Source organism: Setaria viridis, chromosome 2, assembly GCF_005286985.2.
Source record: "Setaria viridis chromosome 2, Setaria_viridis_v4.0, whole genome shotgun sequence".
NCBI classification, from domain to species: domain Eukaryota; kingdom Viridiplantae; phylum Streptophyta; class Magnoliopsida; order Poales; family Poaceae; genus Setaria; species Setaria viridis.
In genome coordinates this window covers 6,292,556-6,300,792 of record NC_048264.2, presented here as the reverse complement: position 1 = coordinate 6,300,792, position 8,237 = coordinate 6,292,556, and positions in this window count along the sequence as shown.

The window sequence follows — 8,237 nt, the reverse complement described above, 5'->3', positions numbered from 1 at the left end:
TAAATTCAAAAATATACAAAATTTTAACATGGAGTACCACATGTTGTATGTGGGGAGTAGAAAAAATTTCATGATGAAAAGAGAAAAAAAAATTATTTTTTTGCCGAGTGTCAAAAAAAATACTAGGCAAACCCCCCTCTTTGCCGAGTGTTTTTTTGACACTCGGCAAACCCCCCTCTGTGGCACTTGGCAAATAGTTTCATTTTTTTTTCTTCTGACCTTGAAACTTTTTCTACTCTCAACATACAACATGTGGTATTCCATGATAAAATTTGGTATATTTCTGGATTCGTTTGCTATATTTAATTAAGTAATTGTATTTCTAGAAATTTTTTGGTATAAGTCAAATTTGAACTGCAAGTGATTCAAATAATAGAATAAAATGAGTAGAAAAATCATATTCATGTTATTGAGTCCAGTGTTAGGACTTACTCGGGAAATGAAAAGAAATTTCGAACATCTTGTTCAGAAAACACGACCACGAACGTGTGCCCGATTGATTTTTAAATTCTAAAAAAAGCAAACGAAGTCTGTAAATCATGAGATTTGTCATGATGTGATGATATCATACATGGAGGCTGTGGTAAAAAATTGAGAAGGTTTTGCACAATTTGTCAAGTACGATGTTTACAAATCGAAGCATCTCATAAGAAGAATTGTAGCGTTGAGAAAGAATCGGAAAGATTTGGAGTCAAAGTGATGGTCAAATTAGGGTTTGACTTCAAAATTTTTTGTATAGGCAATAGTGAACATAGATTGTTTCATGTGAAATTTTGGTAATTTTTTTGGATCCAGCTCATAATTTTAATTTATTAAGTGCAATTATAGAATTTTAATTGATATAAATTAATTTTAGTTGTAACTGCATAAAATAATGGAATAATATTTGTAGGAAAATCATATATATATTGTCGAGTTAATTTGAGAAGATACTTTCAAAGTACATCGGAAAAAACACGTTATGAAAAACAAGGAAATGAAAAAATAATTAATATATTTGCCGAGTGTCTAGGGTTTGACCCACTCGGCAAAGATGGGTTTGCCGAGTGCCGTGATGTTTCCTATTTGGCAAATACACTTTCCTCTTCTCTTTCCTATTCTTTCCCGTTCCCTTCCCTTCCTCTCTCATTCTTATCCATTCGCCTGTGCCGCGCCCGCGCCCGCGCTGCCATCTCCCTCCTACGCCGCCCCCACCGCCGCCGGCCATCCTCCGCCCCGCGCCCGCACCGCCAGTGCATTTTACTCAAAATAAAATACAGTATTTAGACAATCTTTTCCATGTTCTTTCTATGACAACACACATCGTTGATAGCAGAGCATTTAACCATATTCAAGAATTCTAAACCATAAGTTGAGCTCTGGAGCGGTGGAGCCTCATCAATCTATAGCTTTGAGGCCTTGAGCTGCAGCAAGGAAAAGAAATTCTTTTCGAAATAAAAAAAGGGAAAAAATAGGAAGAAGTCTATTTTCGACATGGGTCATTGAACTTGAAAAGTGGGTATATTTGACCACCAAACTATGGAAGCTGGGAAGTTTTGGCCTCTAACTAGTTCCAAATGTGGCTTTGCCTACATATATATTCTAAAACAATAATGAAAATCACTACGGGAAACAGAACCTTTGCCGAGTGCCTGGCATAAAAACACTCGGCAAAGAGCACACGGCAAATGTTGTGTCGGCAAAGCATAGTTCGCCGAGTGTCAAAACTCGGACACTCGGCAAACTTGTCACCGATGGCCAAAAAACACTCGGCGAAAAGATGTACTCGGCGAATTGCGGACTGATGGTGTCGGGTAACAGCGGGTTTGCCGAGTGCCAAACGGGAGGCACTCGGCAAACACCGGGTCTTTGCCGAGTGCCAACACTCGGCAAAGACCGGGAGTTTGCCGAGTGTCACGCGCCTGGCACTCGGCAAACACGGTCCCTTTGCCGAGTGCCGGCTCCCGGGCACTCGGCAAAAGGGCACTCTTTGCCGAGTGCCCTAACATTAGCACTCGGCAAACCCGCCCCCTTTGCCGAGTGCCTTGACCATAGCACTCGGCAAAGGACCTTTCCTACACCTGGGAAATGCCCCTTTGCCGAGTGCTATGGTCAATGCACTCGGCAAAGGACCCTCTTTGCCGAGTGTTACACTCGGCAAAGTGACCAGAACCGCCCTTTTTTCGATATTTTGCCACGTATAACGGACCCCTCTCAATTCACAATACACATATCACAGGCATTTGTAATAAACAACCACATGGATAATTCACAACCACAGGCATAATTCATAAACACCACAGGCATAGTTCAACATAAGCATGAAATAATCCATAAAACCAAGTTCTTCTCACAATTTAGTTTCCACATTGTTCACAATCAAGTCTACTTTCGTGGAGGCCAAGGAGACCACTGCGACAAATCTTGATCTTCATTATTCGAAGCCGCCGATTGATTCTGCACATAGGATAGGACATTCTGAGGTAACATCTAAAGTTGTCAAATTTAAACTATTGAAACTTAAGCACAATGTGTCAAGTGACTCACAGGAGTAGTCGTGGGTGGCTGAGGCGGAGGGAACATCATCGGCGGTGGTGGAGGCAAAGACTGTCCCATGCTCGTAGCAAAGTTCTGCATGTACTGGAACATCTGCTCCATCCTAATCCGGTTTTCCTCCTCCATCCTCCGCCGCATTTCCTCCATCTGCGCCTCCATCTGCGACTTAATCTCCTCTTGTGCCTTCCTTGATTCTTCCACCTGGGCCTACAATATTTCATTGCAATGTTATAATGCAAAGCTAAAGTATAACAACAAACGAACGATGAATGGAAGAGAAAGAACCTGTAGAGCCTCCATCTGGAACTGTGCAGCGGTGGGTCGTGGGCGTACCGCCGGGCTCAAGTCCGTGCTCCTAGCTCGGATCTGGGAGAGAGTGGGAGTAGAGGCCATGTCGATGACGCCGTTGCCAATCCAATATCGGCCATGCTTCTTGCCTCCTCCCACCCTCATCACGATTTCTCCATCAATGTCCTCGGAGCTCGGATCGAAGTCTGGCCCGTGAACCTCCCTAGCCACCTTTGTATACTCGCTGACGCGGCTGTATATGCTAGGGTGGTTGTACGCCTCGGACGGGTCGTCTGGGTTGAAATCTATATCGGCCGTCGCCTTGCCCTTTTTGGAGAGGACCCATGCCTTGAGCTGGGAGCAAGGTCGGCCATCATGTGACGCCGACTGCGGCAAAATACAAAATCATTAAAAATTACGTAGAACTGAACGTTACAATAAAGAATTGAAGTTCCGTACCCATTTTCCTCTATATTCATCAAGGCTTAGGCTGCCTTGATGGTGTGATACAGTCGGCATCTGCAAATGCCGCTGCCGGCAAGAAAGGTGGGTCTCCAACCACCCGGGCTCCAACCACACGTCGACCATCCTCTCCCAGCACGGCATATGCGCACGACACCACCACGGAGGCACCTACATCATCAAGCGTGTGACGTATGAAAAAGAAAATGAGCCTAATTAATCATAAATAGTAAGCATCAACGTTCTTTACTTACCCTCATGAATTGATCCTTAGTCATGTTCATTGTTCTTGCCTCCTCTTTTCTAACCTTCGTACGATTGTATTGAGCGTTGAATTCTATGATGGCCTGGATGCGCGCCTCGTAATGCATGTCCCTCACGAGCTTCTTGGCGGCTACATCACAGACGGCCTTCGCCTTAGCCTCGAACCCCTCCTGGCATCTATAGAAGTCCTGCATATACACGCGTAAACAGTTATTATTTCAAGAATGTCGAAAGTAGCTGATGTATTGAGCAATTTAGTACGAGGAGTACTTACCCACAGCTCGGCCTTGACCCGCTCCGCTATGTTGGGGAATCTTCTCTGTTGACGATCAGGGACGTCGGGGGCGGCGACGTAGTGGTCCCACGTGTAGGCCGGCTGCAGCTGTCCGGCGTACACCACCAAGCCAGGGAAGTGAACCCTGCACAAAAGGCCAAGGATCCCGTTGGCCTTACGGTTGTGGTCACCCCCGTTGAGCTTAACCCAACTCCTGCACAAGTAATTAATATGAATTATTAGTTTTTGTAACTTACAACATAAGAACAATTTTAAGAATATTTAAAGTTACTTACTTGGTCCCAACCGGTTTAATGAGCGGGCGTAAATGCTCAGGTATCGGCCGCTTCGGGAGGGATGAGGGACCTCGCAACCATATCTTGGCCTGGGTATCCCCTGCCTCCCCGTCCCCCTCCTGCTCCTGCTGCTCCTCCTCCTCCGCCTCCTCGTCCCCAGAGGAGTGTGCGGAAGGTACCTCCTCCTCCTCCTCCTCCTCCTCCTCCTCCTCCTCCTCCTCCACCTCAGGTTCAGGCGACGGGGGCCTCGCCGCTTTACCCTTCCCTCGAGGCCTCTGGACCACCTCCTGCTCCTCCTCCTCCTCCTCCTCCTCAACCCTACATCGAGGCCTGCCTCGACGCCTCCCTCGACCGCTCCCTGAACGTGACCCTGACCCTGAACCAGTCCCTGCCGCGGCCAGTCTCTCGCAAATCGACGTGAGCTTCCTGATACCACCCACCATTGCTTAATGACCTGCAATTAAAAAGAGTACACGAGTCAGCATAGGCAAACAAAACATAATTACAAATATATGCAAATTATAATTAAATTATAGCTAAATTATTACGAATCATACATGTATTAGAAATAATCATCATGATCGGGATTAGCTGGATCATAAGTCTCATCATCACTATCACGCGTGTCGATATAGTCAAGCTCGTGCTCCGAAGAAGGAATGTCATCATCACTGTCATTATCTAACTGTAATCGTTGAAGTAATTCTAAGTCCTTCACATTTTGAACCTCGTCTTCACCGTCCTCTGCAGCAACCCTCTCGTTGTCTACTTCCATTCCGATCGCTTCGGTTAAATCTATCACAAAACTCCCTCTCGTTGTCTACTTCCATTAGGCGTGCAATGGCATCTAGCTGAGAAACCTTGGTATGGCCGTGAAGGGGTTGCTGTGCCACAGACAACATTTCGTAATAAGCCTTAGCGGTAGCCTCTGGCTCCTCCTCCCTACGTGCCTCTTCGAAGTGTGCTTCATGAAAGTCATTTAACATGTCTCCCACCCCGGCATCATCATCAAATTCCTCGATTCGTTGTCTCAAGACCTCCTCTCTCCCACGGTTAGATTCACCATGGTAGATCCACCTGGTGTAGTCTGACGTAAATCCGTTCTTCACCAGATGTTTGCCCATCTCCAGCTTGGTTTGCCGACGCATGTTTCCACATTTGCTGCACGGACACCAAGTCGATCGAGCTCCATTGACACTTGCAAACGCCCGTTCCAAGAAAGCATTCGTCTTGTCAAGCCATTCATTGGTCAACGTATTCTGACTAGTGCGACCCGTGTACATCCACTGACGATCCTCCATCCTCTACCATTTAAATAAGTAATACAAAATTCACATTGCATATACACGCTCCTATATTGTCTACTAGGTAAAGATAGGTCCTAATCCCACCCGAGGATGTGTAGGTGGGTTTAGTATCCATGGTCTACTCCGACCCGAGATAAAATTTCGGCAGCACCTCCCCGCTGTTCTCCAAATACACGTCCTTGATAGGAGATTGTGTATCTAGAGAACAACAGGGAGGTGCTGCCGAAATTTTATCTCGGGTCGGAGTAGACCATGGATACTAAACCCACCTACACATCCTCAGGTTGTCCAAAAAACGTGGACAATTCGAAACAGATACGATTATAGATATGCAAAGATCTGCATATTTCCATCTGTATCTCTTTCGAACGGGAGACGCCTAACTAGGTTACGAGATATACGAACATTATACGGAAAGAGAGGTGTAGCATGCCTCACCTTGCTATCCTGCAAAGTGACGAGTCGAGGACGGTCCTTGTAAGCCTCTCCTGCAACAAAAGAAACAAAGCACTGTTTAAGTCAAAATTCCGGCAGCATCTCCCCTGCACGGGGAGGTTTCCAAAACCTGCAACATAATAAACGGCACGATGGCCGACAACCACAATCTCACCAAAGAGTTGGCACGATGGCCAACAACCACAACCACACCTCTATTCTTTTCAACCTTTTGTAATTTCTACTATTCCTTCTTCTCGAATTTTCTAAATCCATACCTCTAATTTATAAAATAAATGCTACCTCTCTAGTATTTTCAACATTTAATTTCTAATTTCCAATTTTCATGCATACTCTAATTTACGATGTGTAGCGGCAACATAAACTTACCGGAGGGGTGACGGAGGAGCGGGCGCGGGGCGGCGGCGGGGGCGCGGCCTGGCGGCGACGGCGCGGGGCGGCCGAGGGTCGGGGCCGGGGGTCGGGGCCGGCCGGCGCGGGGCGCCCAAGGGCGGCCGGGGCCGGCGGCGGGCGTGTGCGGGGCAGGCCGGCAGCGGGACGCCCGGGGCCGGCGTTGGGCGGCCGGGGCCGGCCGCGGGCGGCGCGGGCCAGGGGCGGCCGGGGCGGCGTCGGGCGGCCGGGGCAGGCCGCGGGCGGCGCGGGCCGGGGGCGGCCAGGGCAGGCCGCGGGCGGCGCGGGCCGGGGACGGCCGGAGCGGCGTCGGGCGGCCGGGGCCGGCCGCGGGCGGCGCGGGCCGGGGGCGGCCGGAGCGGCGTCGGGCCGGGGCGGCGCGGGCGGCGTCGGGGCGGCGCGCGCGGCGGCGGGGCGGGCGGCGCGCGGCGGCGGCATGGGGCGGGCGGGGCGGGCGGCGCGCGGCGGCGGCGTGGGGCGGGCGGCGCGGGTGGCGGCGTCGAGCGGCGGCGGCGGCGTGGGGCGGGCGGCGCGGGCGGCGGCGTGGGGCAGGCGGCGGCGTGGGGCATACCCTTTGCCGAGTGCTAGATCCGGGGCACTCGGCAGAAGTGTATTTTTTCCCCGAATTTCGTACTGACACTGTGACGTGGACCTGGGGTGACTTTGCCGAGTGCCCTATTTATGACACTCGGCAAACCATGCCTTTGCCGAGTGCCCTACTTAGCACTCGGCAAACACCTACCTATATTGCATGTGCAACAACACTTTTAGTAATTAAAAGTATGTAAACTTTGTGTAAACCTAGTCAAATTCACTAAACATTGCGTATTCCATTTTTTAAGTAATATTGTACCATTATTTCATGGATTTATAGCTCATATTAAATTTATATCTATTAAATTCATATACGTGCAATTGATGAATAAAAATTACCAAACGGATCTGAAAATTTCCCAAAATTTGACATGAACCTATCTATGTTCTCTATAGCCTATAAAAAAAATTTGGACTCAATGAGAATTACATTTATCGATTCATCTCAAAATCTTACCGGATCCTTTGAACTTCTACAAATCTTCTCTGGAGATGCTTCGAATTCTAAACATCATATGTCAAAACTTGTGTGAAACCTTGTCAATTTTTTACCACAGCCTCTGCATATGAAATCATAGAATCTTGCAAAATCTCATGATTTTCAAACTTCGTTTGTATTTTTGAGAATTAAACAATCATTTGGCCACACGTTCGTAGTCGTGTTTCCTTAGCAAAATGTTCGAAATTTCTTTTCATTTTCTGGGTGAGACCTCAATTTAGACTCACTAACATGAATATGATTTTTCCACTCATATTATTCCATTATTCCAACCACCTGCAGTTCAAATTTGACTTAAATCAAAAAATTACTCTAAATGAAATTAATTGATTAAATATAGCAAACAAAACAAAAAATAGTCCATCTTCTACCATGCAGTGCCAAATGCCATACATGTGGAGTGTAAAAAGTTTGGGGGGTGGAGGAGGGGAAAAAAATTATTTTTGCCGAGTGTGTCAAAAGACACTCGGCAAAGACTATAGTTTGCCGAGTGTCCCATCATAACACTTGGCAAACTAGTGCCTTTGCCGAGTGCCCCATCATGACACTCGGCAAAGACTAACGTCCGTCACGGAGTGGCACCGCCGGCAGCACGGGGAAGTCACGTGGGCGTCAGTTTGCCGAGTGTCAAAGTTTGCCGAGTGCCTGTTGGGTGTTTGCCGAGTGTTTTTTGGGTGGCACTCGGCAAACCGGTCTTTCGCCGAGTGTTTTATTTTTGCCGTGTGTTTTTGATGTTACACTCGGCAAAACGGTACTTCGCCGAGTGCCCGAAAAAAAAGCACTCGGCGAAGTAATTACACTCGGCGACGTTAAGCTTTCCCGTAGTGAATGTTGTTTCATCGTTACAAAGTCATAACTAATTAATTTACATA